The sequence below is a fragment of the Xenopus laevis genome, chromosome 1S (assembly GCF_017654675.1).
Source record: "Xenopus laevis strain J_2021 chromosome 1S, Xenopus_laevis_v10.1, whole genome shotgun sequence".
NCBI lineage: Eukaryota > Metazoa > Chordata > Amphibia > Anura > Pipidae > Xenopus > Xenopus laevis.
The window spans coordinates 92304709-92322976 of NC_054372.1; the positions used below are offsets into that span (position 1 = coordinate 92304709).

An 18268-nucleotide genomic window follows, 5' to 3' on the forward strand; every position below is an offset into this window, starting at 1 on the left:
GGACTGACCAGGATACAACATTCAAAACGTCACAGCCCTTAAATCACATTGCCACAAGAAAAAGCTGTTGAAAGTGCTGCCATAGTTGGTTTGCACTTGATGCACAGATATTTTTGTCTTGCATATATTGAACACTGGCAGTGAGAGGGTTATATGGTATTTTCAGTAACCAGATATTGGCCAGCAGGAGGAGTTAGTGAGAAAAGAAAGATTAAACTTAAAAAGTCAGTAGACCTCTCTCTCTCTCTCACTCTCTCTCTCGCACACACACACATATACATATATACACACGCTCACCCTCCCACCTCTCAAGCCATTCCTTCAAGAGAAACTCCTTTTCTCCTTACAACAAGGTTCTGGGTGGCTGAAAGAGGGAGAAAGATTAAACATCAGACTACTGCTAAAAATAATTAATCCTCCAACAATCCTATGAAGGACTTTCCTTACAGTATCTATCTCCCCACTCACAGACACCTAATGTAACACAGAAGAAGATCATTTGTCAGGAACATATATCAAGAGCTTCTGCAGACTGGGACTGAACGAGGCATGAAATGATGGAAATTTCTGAAGAACGTTAAATTTCTATAAGGTTAGTCCAGGGAAAGTGGGGATTTATATTTTACTAGTTAAGAAAATATCATGCCTTTAAAGACATGTATGCTAATTGGCTAGTTATATAATGAAGCATTGATACATTCTGACAGCTCTTGGACTTGGAAGACATTAAGGAGAGATTTGACTGTAGCAGTGGACAAATTAACCTGCACCAGTTCTGTCAGCTCAGCTGGCATGTACACCACTTGCCAGAAAGCTATGACTTTTTATAGCACAAAATTAAAGAGTGCCACAATGAATATTTCAATAGACCTTTAAATCTGTACAAACAACATTAAAGGAAATATAATAAAAGGAAAATTTGTCACTGGAGTATTATAAATCAACGTGGTCCTGTTAGGAAAATGGTTGAAAATAAAGATTTTTCACTGGATCTTTAAGTGGCCGAAGGGATGTGACAATTCAGCTCCGGCAATGTCCAGTATGGGATGGCGTGGTTAACAAGACTCTGGGCAGCGGCTACTATTTCGGTAAGACCTATCTAGTGGATTTTTGCATTAGTTAACTATTCTGCCCCAATGGAAGACACAGATTTAAGCAAAGTTGCCCAGTTTTTATGGCTTTGCTCTTTCAACCGTGGATCTGATTTAAGGATACGCCAACTCAGTATCAAGTAACAGTCTGGATGGTCCGGGCTAAAGGTAAGGGAATAATAATACTCTTTAATTATCTAATTTCTCTAATCTTTCTGTTGTGTGAAAGCCAATGGGAAATCTTTTTCTACATTGTCTGCCACTTTCTATAATAGAGTCAGCAGAGGACAGGTTAGATGCTAATACTTGCAGGAATCAATCACTGGAGTTAAGTTCTCTCATTCTTAAATGGCTGTAATGTACTTAGAAATTCCCCAGTACCAGCAGTTTATTGCTTTTCGTTTTTTCTCTGTCCATAAAAATAAAGTTGCCATTTCCGCAGTTAAAATCCGGTATCTGGAAACCCGTTATCAAGAAAGCTCTGAATTATCATGTTATAATTAACATTTTATCCAAATATTTCAAAATGTTTAAAAATAGTTACCTTTTTCTCTGTAATAATAAAATAGTACATTGTACTTGTCCCAAACTAAGTTGTAATTCATCCTTATTAGGAAAAAAACATCCTACTGGGTTTATTTAATGTTTAAATGATTTTCTAATAGATTTATGTTGTTAAGATCCAAATTACAGAAAGATCTGTTATCTGGAAAACTCCAGGTCCTTTGCAGTCTGGATAACAGGTCCCATACTTGTAATAGGATATTGTACCAATATATGTACATGCTTAAAATATTTTGTCTGGTGTTGAACAATGCTATTTGGCTAGTCTGTCCTATGTGAGATATCAGCACAAAGGCTGTAACTTTTTCAGTGGTGTTACTGAGTTAAGCATAAACATACTGTTATTTTTAGGACCAGGCTTCCTAGCCTTTCAAATGATAAATATTTATGCCTAGTTCATACACATTTAGAACCTTAACATGTAGTTAGAAACGGAAGCCAGTGTTTTGTCATTTTGAGGTTGTCGTTTGTGGTGAAGGAAATTGCTTATGTCACACACATCAAAATGATGTCACACAAATGTATTCTTGTACTTACAACACATCAACTAGAATGTCAATAAATAATGGAGCAGCAGAAAGCTCCTCGAGAGTAACAGCATAGCTGAGAGTAATGGGATATACTTTTCAAAATGACAGTGTCTGTCTCACAGGACAAATTAAGGCGGTTTCTAAAGAATGCATGTACAACTGTTATTTATTTCATATTTGGGGCATGCTGTGAACATTACGTAAAATGCTTGAAGTGGTGTAGGCAGATTTATAGTCACATGGCAAAAAGTATGTACAAAAAATGTTGCAATGTGCACCACAACTGTCCCACATGTATCGCTATGAAGCAGCAAACTAGCACAAGCTGGAGATAGCAAAACATCATAAATGCTATCCTGGTACATTACATGAATAAGCAAAAGGTTTCTATAAAAGTTAGACTAAGACACATTAATATATGAGCCTGTTCTGCAACTCTGCAATCAAATGGTTTTGCAACATGAAATAAAACCAGTAGAATCTTCATGCCTATTTATCTAAGCTTCTCTTTGCTTTGCCTTATAAGTCAGAAGAAAGGTCTGTGTTACAAAAAAAAGTACTGTCTGTCCCCGGACCCAGTCCTGAAAATATTCAGTCAGGGGATCACCCTAGAGAACATAGAAAAGCAGATCCATCTTAGGCTACCCCTTAAAGCTGCATTCTGCAGAAACATGCCTGACCTGATCATTTGCAGGTGTGACTTGCCATTATGTTTTCAACCTGTACTAGATAAACTTTAATTTCCCTACAAAAGCAGAAACCCCAGGGTGATGTTCTTATAACCTGCAGTCTGGTCTACAGCCTGTAATAAACACAAATATGCAACTGTCTGGGTCTCAACAGATAACCCAGGATTGTATGAGATCAACTTGTGCTAAATTGCTAGTTATTTTATTTTATGTTCATATCAGAGCATTAATCAGTCCGTTAGTATAGCCTAGGGGCATATAAGATAATTATATAAGAATTCCAGTAATTATTCTTAAACTGACCACCCAGTGTGCTATTATTCAGCTCACGCTACATCAAGTTTAGGTTTATAGCAGTATGCTGTTCTTGAGCTGTACTTTAGGTACAAGTGCTAGACTATTTGACTTCTTCGCTTACCCATGTCTGGAATCCTGCCAGTATCTAAAGTATGATAGTTATGATATGAAAATGTTAAGAAAATGTCATCTTCTTTTATGGTAAAAATAATATCACTTTTATACTTGAACTTTTTTTTACATCATTTAACAGGCAGATCTAGTTTGCAAGAGAGCTGGTAAATACAGCAGCTAGTTGGAACTGCAAAGATATTTAGTCTTGGTGACAAAAAATAATTTGAAACCTGTTTCTGGAAATAAGTCATTTTCACTAGGCGGGGGCTCGTTTCATTTGCAGGACAGAGAGTTGAATGACAAAATGTATCTGAAGATGGCGGTGAACCAATTTTTACAGTAATTTTGTGTCCAGTTTCTGCTGCCAGTGCAAATGCAGCAAGTTTGCCCAACTGTATGTTTATTGTAGTTCAAATTCAACAAATGCTGTGACCCACTGAATTTCCCAGCAGATACGGTATATAGCTGAACAGATGAGGAGTTCTGAACATCTCACTAGCTAATCTACCAGCATCTTGTAGTGCTGCACAGTAAATGATTAGTAGGTTTTGTTGTTCTCTTAGATTGTTATGGCAGCAAGTAATCAGCTGGGATGTCTCGCTAGAGTGATTGGCACCTGATGATTTTATATGACCAGATAGCGAGCTAGCTAGATAGACAGACAGGCAGATAGAAATGTGTCCTGTGGGAACCCCATGCATACAACCACATTTCTAGTCATTTAAGAGTCAAGAGTCGAGTCAAGAGTGAGTTTGTCATTTCATCCAAATACATTTGTACAGTACACAGTGAAACAAAACAACGTTCCTGTAGGACCATGGTGCTACACACAACATAGATGTACCAGAAAACAGACAAAAAGTGCAAGTGCAAAAACAGCATTGTCATTTGTTCAACTGTATTAAAACTGCCCAGTGCACCTCAAATTTTACAATCCACATCTTGTTTCAGAGGACTCTCATTTGTGTTTCCCTTCCTAAACTCAACCCCTGCCATCATCTCTTCTTTGACTGTAAGGAACGTGACAGTTGCAGAAGCTTTCAATGGCCTAGGCATGTTTTACACTGAAAGATGGGTGTCAGCTTCTTCCATCAGAAACCTTTTCAGGAATATGGATCTCAAAACAGTTTATTGAAAGACACAGACACAGAGCTTTATTATCCCTAGGGCAGGGATCCCCAACCTTTTGAACCTGTGAGCAACATTCAGAAGTAAAAGGAGTTGGGGAGCAACACTAGCATGAAACATGTTCCTGGGGTGCCAAATAAGGGCTGTGATTGGCCATTTTTAGCCTCTGTGAATTGTCAACCTACATTGAGGCTCTGTGTGGCAGTACACCTGGTTTTTATACAACCAAAACTTTCCCCCAAGCCTGGAATTCAAAAATAGGCTCCTGCTTTGAGGCCATTAGGAGCAACATCCAAGGGGTTGGAGAGCAACATGTTGCTCACGAGCTACTGGTTGGGGATCACTGCCCTAGGGTATATTGCAGCAGTTAAGCATAAGCTATTATGTAGCATTATGTAGATTGTGTAGTATGTAAATAATTACAAATAATGAGGTGTCATTACACAGGACCCTGGCTAGAACACCTATATACAAACACAGTTTGTTTGTTAATTTGTTACTTTGTTCATTGATCTGGAAAACTAACAAATTATGGACCTGAATGCAAAGAGTTAATTTAGACACAGCATGTCACAAGAAAGACACCTATATTATGATCTATAGCGATGGAAGCATGTTAAAGGGATGTTTTATATGGGCCAAGTCTGGGTCCTTGTCAGGATAGAAAAGACGATTAATGGATTACAGAAAACCCCTTGAAGGAAGTATGCTGTGATCTGTATTATATAACATCAAGATGTCCCCAAATCACTTTTACTCAACAGTGTGCATCTGTGTATAAGTAATTTACATCATCTTGTCACTTTTATATTAGTTCCTAAACTCCACTAAGACTTAAGTGCCCCCAACAACAATCTCCTATACTTACTCCTTTTCTTAATTGTAGCTCTTGTTTAGGCCTAACAAACAAATGAATTGGCATTGACCCCATATGAGATTGTCTAAAGATTGGTCCTATATGGAATACACAGGTAAGGAAATGGGACCAAGATACTCCCTTTTTTGTAAAATGATAATGCAATGGGAAGTGAATCATCATACCAACAACATCAGAGTATAAACTTTATTCTATAAAAAAAAGGTACATTGATTATAATGTGCTTATCCGTGGTAGAGCTGGATGAGATTTTAAACAATACATACAAATTGCAGCTGCTCGGTAACTTCCATCACTCTTTATTTTATTTCTACAAAAGAAAGATCATGTTCCTGCCCATTATTCCCTGAACTGCCAGGGCTACAGGGTTAATATTATATAGTGTGGATCATGTAAATTTTAGGATACAGCCATCAGAGGAGCAAGCCAAAATAGAATGAGAATGGAATTTAGAATTGCAATCCTTGGAACTTCAATACCTCAGTAAAGACACAGACCATTAAAATAGTCTTGTGTTTTTCTGTTTGACTTGTAAGGAATGTACTTTAAGCTGTAAAATTCACTTGGAGTCTCTTTTACATTAAAATATATTTTGGGGCATACATGTTTAGGATTAATGATTAGGTTTTTAGATTGCTTGTATAGTGCCACTAAATAAACAATCACATTTAAACTTACTATTTTGCATACCATGAATTATATAACAGTTGGTGTTCCTGACTGATACATACCTGGCAGGGATACTCCATTTTCCATGAATGGGTAGCAACATTATTCTCTGTCTACAAGTAAGAAATTAAAGGAGAAGGAAGGGTTAAAACTAAGTTAGCTCAAAAAGGCCTATATAAATACACCAGTAAAACAAAGTAATGTTACTCTGATTCCTCTGTCAAAAGAAACCAAATTTCTCTCCTTCTATTGTGTACACATGGGATTCTGTCTCAGACTACTTTCCTTCAACTTAAATCTCCAGGGCACGGGCTTCAGCATGCTCAGTTTGATTTCCTCTTCCGCTCCCTCCTCCTGTCCCTTCTGAAATCTGAGCGAGCAGGGAGAGACTCAGGCACTTTAGGGACTTCATCAATTTACTAACGGGCGCAGGTGTAACTTCGCTAGCGAAAGAGACAGACGCTAGTGCTCATTCGCACTCTATCGCCAGGCAAATTTTCGCTCTGGCGAATAGACGTTACTCCGCAAATTCACTAAGATGTGGATTTCACTGAACGTTACCTCTTTCACCAGACTTGCCTTTGCCAGCTCAGACCAGGCGAAGTGCACTGGAGTACATAGATCTTCCTCATTCTTCTGTTACTTACATCATATTTTTTAGTGGAAAAAGTTTCTAAGTCCAAAAAACGCTGGCGTCTTTTCCTTTTTTCAGAGTGATAGCCTGCAAAAGTCCTTAAAAATGTTTTTGGGTAACCGGTTCCCCCATACATTTTCTAACATATGGAACATTTACTATACAGTCGGCTCATGTGTAGGGCATTATAACAAATCTATTGTCTTTATTAATGTTGCCTTGACTTGTGTTATGTAATGTATTTGCTGCAACATATACGTCTATTCAACTTTAAATTTTCCGTCTTATGCAAATTAGCCAGAGCGAAGACCTCTAGGACTAGGATTTGCTCGCTTTGCCGAAGTAACGCTAGTGTTCGGTGCCCTAGACATAACTTTGCATTTTAGTAAATTAGCGATGTCTGAGCGAATTTTCCCCTGGCAAAGTGTAGCTTCTCCGCTAAGTGAATTTACCCCTTAAAATACATTGATATGTGGCTACAAGGGATCACAACACCTGTTTGTTATAAACAACTTTGTAACTTGCTGGAACTATACTGGTGATGATACTTTTGATGGGCTAATGCTAAAAATTTTAATTTGTACAGGTGGGTTTATTATTATGTTTTTTCATATGATAAATACTTGGAAAATAAGACTTTCTTAATTGCAGCATTATAGAGGACAAATACAAAAGAGGGGGGTTGTAGGTGCACCCCTAAGGCAAATTTCAAAATATTTAAGTATAATGGAAGTGCCACTGATCAGGCCAGTCAATCAATGTACATTCCCTGATGCCCTGACTAAGTAATTCAGTAAAAATGCAAGTGCATGTAATTTTAAAAACGGGTTTTTTTTGTTACAAAATTATCATAAAGTTGATAAGCCAACATACCACATCAAGGTAAACCTCACATGGTGGTCCCTAACTTGTTTACCTCTGGTCATAGTATAAAAGGTATTTTACCTCTCTGCTTATAATTGCATTACTTTGTATGAATATCTCCTGTGCCTTGGTTTCAACATGTGAGCTAAATTCTCCCCCGCTGACTACTTATGCGTCTTTTAAGAGGGAGAGACTTTTTTTTGAAAAAAATGTGATAGTAGAGAGAAATTAAAAGCAAAGCAAAACGTTATGTATAGTTGTACGTTAGTGTGTGTGTGTGTTTATGGTTGTGAGTGTGTGTGTAGTAGTGAGCAAGAAATGAAAGGAAAAATGTAGTGTGGAGTGTGATGGGTTGTGTGTATGTTTGTGCAGGAGTGTTACCTAGTGGCAAGTGCAGCAAATGTAATGAGTGTCTCTTGAGCATTGGTTTTGACATGGCTGTGTATAACTTTGTAACAAAAAAACCCCTGTTTTTAAAACTACATGCACTTAATTACTGAATCACTTAGACAGGGCATCAGGCATGCATTGATTGACTGGCCGGATCAGTGGCACATCCATTGTATTTAAATATTCTGAAATTTGCCTTAGGTGTGCATCCACAACCCTCCTTTTTTGTGATTATAGAGGACAGCCAATCTCTCCAATTATACAGGCAAAAATGTATATCTATCTATATATATATATATATATATATATATATATATATATATATATATATATATTATATATATATATATATATATTATATATATATGAGCACATGCACATTTGCGATCACATATCATTTTATATAGTTTTATATATGAATATTTTCAGTGTAATATCTCAATGTCATAGAGCTTCTGTTTGGTTCAGAGGTTGGGTTTATGATTAGGACATAACATATGTAACCTTATGATAACGTTTACTGAAGCACTTGGAGCATTTGCCTTGAAATGTTTACTGTAATTATCGCATTTGCCTCATAGCAAGGACTATGAGTGTTGCATTCATGGAACTCATGTCTGCTTTAGTTGGCGCACTATACAATTACAATATGCAATCAATACAGAGCTGTCAGATCATGTGTCAAAAGTTCCCCAGTTTGCACATTTGTATGCACACATAAGGTGGATTCCAGTGATAGCTGGCGTTGTTTGCTAACCAAGCACTTTCTGGCAGCACTGTATTAGCTAACCATTATGTACTGTACAATGTATGTCTTTTAGCCAAGGAAAGTAGAACAGTGTGGTGATCAGCAGTGGCATTATTAGAATTGCCTCAAAATTCACTTTATTGCTTTCAGGGCTTAGCTAGTTGACAATGATTTTTTGGGGGTAATCACCCATTGACAATGAAGTACGGACTAAGGATCTGACGAAAATTCATGTCAATAAAAAAGTTAATATTTATTTCAGAAATAAATATAAAGATTGTATACCACTTGTAAAGTTAAATCAGGTGCCTTGAACAATATAGTAGTATATAGTAGTGTTCTGTTCTGTTAGACATCCAGTCACTCCAGCCTTTATACATTACATTTTTGGCTAACTAACTATATTAGAAACATTTTGTATTTTGCAGAGCCTATCTATTTACCCAGTTTTTATTTTTACACTGAACTGTTCCTTTAACATAGTGTAACATACCATTCAAAAAAGGCCTATGGCTTAGTGCCCCATGTAGGCACAAAACTTAATTTACTCTATGTTAGAGGGTATTTGAACCTTTATTTAGAACAACGACAGCATCTACTGACTAAAGTTCAGTTTGTGCCGTCTCAGCTATACAAGAAATATACAAGTTACTCATTAGTCAGAGCACTATTGTCAATAAGTGTTTAGACCACAAAATTGTTATTCTTCCACTGACATCACATGGTCATTGTATTCCTGGAAGGGCTAATGCCTGTATACAGCAGTACTGTAGCACACTAGTAATTTCAAATATCTTATTCTTCATGTGAATCACTGCCATCTGTTTTTGCTCATTTTCTGAAAAGTCCTTGCCTCCAAAATATGCTGAAATACCTAATGATGCATGCTTTACTTTTCAACTAGACCAGAGATAGTCATTGCTGCTGTTTGAAATGTTACTAATGGGTCATAATGCAAAGTGCAGGTTGCAGAAATATGCTAATATGCAACAATTAATAATGTGATAGTAAAAGCCTTGCAGTGACATCCCTTGTCAGATTTGGCTGCAAATCATCAGTAGCTACTTCAGAGCTAACTTTTTGTAAGGGGCTTAGAGCACAACCAGTTTACAAAACAATTATGCCCAGCAGCAGGATTGTAGAAAAAGGAGAGTAGAGAAGCATAGACAGCATAATCCTAAAGTTGTTTTCAATGGTCTGCAGAGTTTTTATATAAATATTAAAGAGAGACAGGACTGTAGTGAATTTCTTTTATTGAGACCAGTAAAAGTGAAAGGCATCAGAGCTGTTCTGCTTGGTCCCCTGGGTGGTTTCATGTGCGGCTTGAATCTGGATTCTTTTCACATGATTGTCAGGGGGAAAAAAGGAGTTATTTTTTGTAATATACTTTACAGAAGCCGAAGAGACACATGGTGGCACTTAGCAGACACTTTTATGGTGCTTGTGTCCGCTGTTTTGTTGTGAATCTCTCTGTGCGTGCACAATTGCAGTGGAAGTCACACAATAATAAAGAAATGCATGAAGCACTGGTATGCTCCAGACAAGAAATGAGCAGTTGCTATTCATTTCTGGTCTTTTAATTAAGAGTGCCACAGAGCTGCCATTTAAAGAATAACAGATGTATACACACGAGCAGATAGCTCCTACAGCCAAACTCCTTTAAACACTCTGATCCTTGCGACCTCAGGAGTCTAGAAGGCTCAAACCTTACAAGTACATAGGTGGTTATTTTGATATGGTGAAAGGATTGCTGACACAGTTTGAAATTAGTGTGTAAAGAGATCATTTGCTATTTAGAGTGTGTGGACATCTACACACATCTATCCTGGTGACATACATATTTCACAGCTATAAAGCAACAGTGTAACTTGAGTATAACATTTTATTTGGGGGGAACATATCTTAGAAAAAGATAATTTTTTGTTCAGTGATATTGCTACAGGTTTCTTTTGCTCTACTAACAAACAGGCATACATATATCGCATGGACACAGTACAATATGTATAACAAAGCCCTCTTTAGCTGCTGAAACTGTCTGTATTTGTAGGTAACCTTTATATTTTTGGATAAAACCTAATGTACAGCACTATATATTAGGCTGTAGTTTTATATGTACTTGCCAGTACAGGTATGGAGTATATAAGCCAGAAATCCATTAGAGTTGCAGTTGAGTTTACACCTGTGTCTAATTCCAGGAACAATACATATATCGTGTATGGCAAACATGAAGCACTATGCCCATATACCAGGTCTTATGAGACATACAAGCCAAGTCGCATGTGAAATTATTTTTAGATAAGTGGCAATGAAGCTGTAACAGAACAATAGCTCAAGGGCTGTTGGCTATATACCCATATTTTGCTATCTATATGATTTGGGGCATAATTAACTCACTCTCCAGCATGGGGAACCCCATAGCTAGTCTAACTAAGGCCAGATGGGAGTTGTAATTCATTAGGAACTTTAGAAACACAGGTTGGCCATCCCCACTTAACATATTTCTTTTATTAGGTGTCAAACTGCACCCCCTAAAACAATGTTAAAACCGCCATTCAAAATATAAGATATTTTTTCCATTTGGTCTGTTTCTTTACATGACGCATTTGGTAATTACCCAGACCCTGCTGTTATTTTATGAAAAATTACGCTTTTGATATTATTGTCAGCTGTCCAAACCACAGTGTATTTTTCCCTTCAGTCATTAGCCTAACAAAAAGTAAATGTAGGAGTGTAAACTGATTCTGTTTCTCCTGTTTACAGTGCAACATTTTCTCAGTAGCCACTTGTCCTTGTAACCACTTGTGAAAGCAGTTATACTCGTTTTATTCCAAGAGGACTTGATATAGTTTAGCATTTGTATCGGGATTTATACTCCTGTTAAATTGAAGTTCAGAAACCCAACTATTCCATTAAATATTGCAGAACATTCTATAGGGGGAATAATAATAGGCATGTTAGTGTGCAAAAATAGAGAAGCATCTTTATAGAGGTTGTGTCAAATATTTTTCACTTATATAAGTGTAATACAAAGGAAAATAATTTGCCTAAGGCAACCTTGGGCCCATTCATAAAATGATGTTGTATTTAAATGTTCAATTGAATATACAGTATATACTTTGTATGCAGAATATATCCTTGATACATTTTTGGACACAAAATTGATGTGAATGGAATTAGTGCATAATATGTATTTTGGGTTTTGCTTGCCCACAACACCCCCTGCTAAATAGCCCTTGGAATGATGGTTCCTGGCCTTTTTTTATCCGTGAGCAACATTCTGATTTAAAAAGTGTTGAGGAGCAACACAAGCATGAGAAATGTCCTTGGTAGTGCAAAATAAGTGCGGGTAGCCGTATGGACTGTCAGCCTACAGGAGGCTCTGTTTGGTAGAACAGCTGTTTTTTAAGCAACCAAAAATTACCTCCTAACCAGTAATTGAAAAATAAGTACCTGCTTTGAGGCCACTGGGGTCAGTAATTGAAAAATAAGTACCTGCTTTGAGGCCACAAGGGGTTGGTGAGCAACATGTTACTCAAGAGCCACTGGTTGGAGATCACTGATTTAGCAGAAAAAATACAGTACTAGATTTGTTGGGCAGATTATTTGACAATGGTGGCAGAAATGGTTGAGAAACTGAGATGATCAACTCTGCAAAAGGCTACAGATATGAGCATCAGTTAAAAAAGTAATTGAAATATTATAGATTCCATGTGAAAAATGTTACAGCTGGGGTCCCATTCTACTGTTAATTTTACATCAGCGGTAGGAACGCTTTTGGAAGGGGTAATAAGGGGTAAGATACCTGAATATTTTGTAAATCCTAATTCTGTAAGTTTGTGCAAGGATCATGCATAATATATGTTGCCAGGCTAATATAATTGCCTTTAAGATATATGTCAGGTTTGCACACTTAGAAAAAACTTTTTTCTTAGACACGGGTGGTATCACAAAACAAACTTTTTACTGTTGAAAAGATCAATTTTGCAGTTACAACAATGTTTGCAACAAGAACATCAGCATATCTAACAATGATATACTACATACCACCCAATGGTATGTACAAGGCAGAAAGAAAGCAACAAGGAGCGGATACACCTGCGGAAAAATGAGAATAACCCCAACGTTTTGGCACAGCAGCCTTTGTCAAGAATCCCCTTAAAAGAGTCTTTTGAAACGATCAGTTATTTCCATAGTAAGGTTACTTCGCATTGACATAATCTAATGACATGGTATTGTGCAGGTGCAGATCTTCAGCAGATCACCCAGCATCCAAAGGGAACAGTCTCTGAAAAGTCAGACAAACTGTTCAGTGCAGAATTCCTCTTTGGCTATTTTTAGCAATTATCAGACTGCAAGTGATCCAGGATTTAAATCCTAAAAGTTTATTTTAACAATGGAACAGAATACTCACAATGGCATATTCTACCCAAGAACAAGCTGCCTACTCATTTTAACAGTTTGGCATTGCACTGAAAAAAATTCTAAGGGTCAGGGGTTCTGTGCAGCAGGGTAATGTATGTTCTCTTGTTGGGAGCACCATCATTACAACTGGCATAAGACTATATTTTAATGCAAATGGAGGCATAATACTAAGCAATTTTATTTAGCAAGTAATGGGTAGAAATTAAAGGGTTAAGGCAGCCTAATTTAAATCATAGCAGGCTCTGGCTGGCATAAAAGTACATGCTGATGTAAAGGATGCATGGGCAAGTTCATGCAAATGAGGCCAACATGTGTGCTTTTGCTGGGAGACCAAGGCAAGGTTCAGACAGATGGCTCAGCTTAGCGGGAAAAGCCTTCAAATCCAAAACATATTGACAGAGTTATTCAGTGAGTGTGCCAAGAACGTCTGTTCCTTGACAGTGCAGGAAGTGAGGTGGCAGGGCAACAAAAAACAATATAGGTGACCTGAACTGACAGGCTATATGTTATTTCGTACAACTATTAGTTATTACTTCATAAACTTAACAAGAATTAATGTCAGTCATGTATGTTCTATACAATTCTACATGCAAAGATCCATAATGCATACCTTATCCGGAAACCCGATATCCAGAAAGCTCCAAATTACGGAATGGCTGTCTCCCATAGACTCCATTTTATCCAAATTATCCAGATTTTTAAAAATGGTTTCCTTTTTCTCTGAAATAATAAAACAGTAGCTTGTACTTGATCCAACTAAGACTTCAATAATGCTTATTGGAAGCAAAACCAACCTTTTGGGTTTATTTAATGTTTAAATGAATCTCTAATAGACTTAAGGCATGAAGACCCAAATTACAGAAAGATCCGTTATCTGGAAAACCCCAGGTCTCGAGTATTCTGGATAACAGGTCCCATACCTGTATTACCCTATAAATAGGGTATATATATTTCCTCAATGTAGAGCAGCATTAATTTCAGCGCCTTCTTGCATGGGACATATAAAGTCTATTATTGTTGGCATTTATTTAACGATACAATATATGATACAATTATTTTTACATCTACTGTATTTGTTCTGTGCACAGCAAATTGTTCATATTCAGCAATATTCAAAATTCAGCAAGCAACAACAAAAGCCATGCTAGTAACAGATATAGAGCCTGGAGCCTAAATGCCTTCTTAATCATTATTTCATCTGTGTGCCACCTGTAGATCGGTGCTAGGTTTAGGCCTTCATCCACTGTGGTACAATGAAAAATTATCAGAGTACAGTGAGCCTAGATAGCAAAACCTAGATACATAATTTGTGGGTAAAACAAATAATTTCAACATTTCAAAGGCTCATGCAAACTAGTTCAATGCAAAACTTTTTTGATTACAGGCAGCATTACATTTCTAGTAAATGAGGCTATGCCTTCAGACTGTCATGCTATAAATGCTATTTCACAGCTGTATTATAATCGTCAGTCTTGGCATACAGTATTTTTTTACTAAAAAGATAATAAGTACTTTACAAACTATTATTACAATTTTGTTTGCAAGTACAGAAAGCAGCATTTAGTTATACAGTATGTCTGACCCTCACCAGAATGATGCAGCTACTACATAACATTGCGACACACCCAGTACTTTTTGTAACTTGCATCCCTGCTTGTATAATGACACCTTGTGATATGCAGCTTTACTGGTGCTGGAAGAGGGATGCTTAGTAAGCCCTTCTGTTAAACAAAATCAGAACTATAATTTCCTAGAGATCTACTTGTTCCATTAGCTGTATTCCTTTAGTTTCCTAGTTTCCTATGGGTACTCCGGTTGTCTCCCACACTAGAAACATGTATGCAGGTAAACTGTCTCTTTATAAAATTGGCAATAGAGTGTGCAAATTGCTTGTAAGATCATCAGTTAATAGTGCTGCCCTAATTCTGCAGAATTCTGCACTGCACTGAAATCTGAAATATTTAATTTAAGCAAACTGTTTTTTTTATCTTTAATTTTGAAATCTGACATGGGGCTAGATATGTTGTTTGTTTCCCAGGTACCCTCAGTCATGTGACTTGTGTTCGTATAAACTTCACTCTTTACTGCTACACTGCAAGTTGGAGTGATATCACCCCCCCCCCCAGCAGCCTATTGACAGAACAATGGGAATGTAACAAGCAGTGTCGGACTGGGCCGGCGGGACACCGGGAAAAACCCCGGTGGGCCCCGGGCTCTTGTGGGCCCCGCCGGCCCAGATCCGCTACTTAGTGGGGCGGCGCGACCCCACTTTGTTTGGGGTCGCGGTAGAATACAATGGCTGCGCATGCGCACAAACGCGGCGCCGCGCGCATGCGCACAAACGTGGCGCCGCGCGCATGCGCACAAACGCGGCACCGCGTTTGTGCGCATGCGCACTAGCCCCCCTGCAGCACTCCGGAGCGGCAGTGGCGGCTGGAGGGGGCCCTGGGGCAGTAGCCCCGGTGGGCCCCATGCCTCCCAGTCCGACCCTGGTAACAAGATAACAGCTCCCTGATAAGATATGAGAATAGCACTCAGTAGTAAAAACCCAAGTCCCACTGCAACTCCCTCCAGTTCTATTGTGAAGTATTGGCTGTTTCTGAAAGCACAGGATTAGGCACAATGACCAAAGATGGCTGCCAACACACCAATATTACAGCTAAAACAATATATACTTGTTGGTTCAGGAATACAATTTTATATGGTAGAGGGAATTATTTGTAATGTAAACATGTAATTTAGAAATAAAAACTACACCATAAAAATCTTGACAGAATCCCTTTAACTATTCAGTGACTCTTAAGAACATAAGTTATTCTGCGCATGATTCAAATACAGAATGAGTGGCAACAGCCATCATATGTAAATTAATCCTCATTGATCCATTCTAATGGTGCAGTGCCAGATAGATTATAGATTACATCAACATTTCTGAGATGGAATATAGGCCATACCCAATTAAACAGAGACATGTCCTTTTCTACTCGATACCCTATCCACATTTCAGCAAGTCCTCCGTGTATTAACATTGTTAATACAAAAGGGGCCAGGGGACCTACGTCACTTTCCCCTCTGTTTTCCCCTATTTTTCAGTAGGTCAGTTATTAGGATATTAATGATCCATTGGTGTCTTGATCTTTTTTAAGAGAATTGCAGTTTTAGTAACTCAGCAGTAATATAATATTATTTCGTTATTCGTCTTTTTGTAACATAACCCTACTTAATTGCTGCAACATTATTTTAGATTTTAATGTTAAACTCTCTGTAAAATAGCATGCTTTTAATATAGCAACAGATTATAACAGCTTTGAGGCTGTTTAATTACAGATTTTATGATGTTTGAAACTTGGATATAAAGCAGGTTGCAAGCATCTTCTCAAAGCCAGAGTGATTACTACAGCATTATTTTTTTTTCTTCACTGCCCAAATAAGTCTCGGCAAAGTGAATGTATAAACCAGATTCCAGGCCCCTCATATGTTATTGTTGGACACTGAAGCCATTTAGGTTGTTGAAAAGTTGACAATAATATTTATGTGTTCTTGGGAATAACCTCTGACTGTAGGTCATAAAACTTGTGGGCATGTTTAATTGGGGGTGGGGGGCTTTTGTGATACAGGTGTTGGACACCTGCATTTTGCATTTCATTTATTGTAAAGGGAATAAAATGTGAGGTTTGGCTTCCTAAAATATTAGGTTCTATTCTCCCCTCCTGCAATTAAGCCAAAGTCACGCATTTTCCCAGGTGCAGTAACCCATAGCGACCAATAAGCAACTTATTTAACAGCAAATAACTTGTTGGTTGCTATGGGTTACTGCTCTTGGGCAAAATTAAAATACATAGGTGGGTAGCCACAGGTTACTTTCAAACAGGTTACAGGTTTTAAACAGGTTTAGTAGTAGTATATACATAGTAGAAAGTAGAGGGACAACATAATATCAGGCTCATAATTTCTCCAGGTCTGCAAATCCATAGCAATCATTCAGATGTTTACTTTTAAACAGGAGATGAGTAAATGCTACAAATTAATTGGTTAAGTGGAGTAAATTGTGAGAAATAGGTAAGGCAAAAGCAGATATGCATTTGAATAGAGCACTTTATGACTATGCATCATGCTATCATTTTCTTATTTAAGTCTATGATTTCTATTTTGGGGATGTCTCTTAAAGTCAATCCTTAAAGTCAGTACCATGACAAATCAGTCAGGATGTTCAGAAGTGTAAACATGTGTTAGGGTGTAAGCAAGCACTTGGATAGCCTGCTAATCCCTACAAATACCGACATCCCAATGATAAACACTATAAATCTCCCATCTAATCCTACAAGCTACACCGCACGTGCTGAAATCTTGAGTTAGGAATTATATTTTGTCATCCCAAAACCACTTGCATTGTGTCTCATAAGACAGGGAAAAAGCAGGGAGGAGAAATATGGCAACTGATGAATGAACATGATTTTCATAGCTGCAAATTCATTAGAAGTGTTGATTGCTTTTCTTACTATGGAATAGGGCAGGGAGGAAATAACTCTACAGTAACTCTGCCTGACACTTCCTCACGCGGTTTTGTTTATGACAAATTATTTTTTTAACTCTTTATTGAACAGCTGAATATATATCTGTAATGTTAAAGGGCAAAGGGCTCATTTACATTTGCATGGGCAGTGAGCAAAGTGCACTTGTCCCCACAGTTGACCAATCGACCCGTTATTAACCTATTGGCACTGCTATTAGAATAGTTTAGTCATACCATTGAAAAATCAAAAAGAATGTCATTAGTATACTTTTAAGATGTTTATGGACCAGACTCTTTAATATGATGCCCCACAGAAGTGCACTGTACATCAGCTTGATTACAGATTCAGTAGAACCAATCTATAAATTGCTACATTTCTGGGAATCTTTCCAACTAAATAATGCAGCACTGTTAGATGCCAGGTTCTGCGTAGACAGGAAAAAAAGAAAGTTTTAATATATTTTTTACAAGAACACTCATCAACATTAAAGTTTAATGCATTTCACTACATCAATAAAAAGGAACCGAAGTTAAACAGATATATGTTTAATTAAAACTATACATTGCAAGTTCTACTCTGCACAGAATGGGGGAAATTTGTTAGAAAATGTGTAAAAAAAGGCTACAGATATTTTCCAATGCAAAGCAATAAGTATGGTTTTAAAATAACCCTTATCCATGTTGTGATGAATGATTATAAACTGTGACAAAATTGTAGCACATTTCCAGCACTGCAGA

At 37.5% G+C, this 18268-nt stretch overlaps 1 protein-coding gene across 2 annotated transcripts in view; it reads left to right on the top strand.

The window, feature by feature from the left end:
* The first annotated feature begins 237 nt into the window (after positions 1-237).
* Positions 238-18268, top strand: part of LOC108706858 (neurturin) — a 79315-nt gene continuing 61284 nt past the window's right edge. For both annotated transcript variants that reach the window (XM_041579916.1, XM_018243626.2), the window contains exon 1: positions 238-1259. The gene's annotated coding sequence lies outside the window, so the exon portion shown is untranslated. The remainder of the gene's footprint in view (positions 1260-18268) is intronic.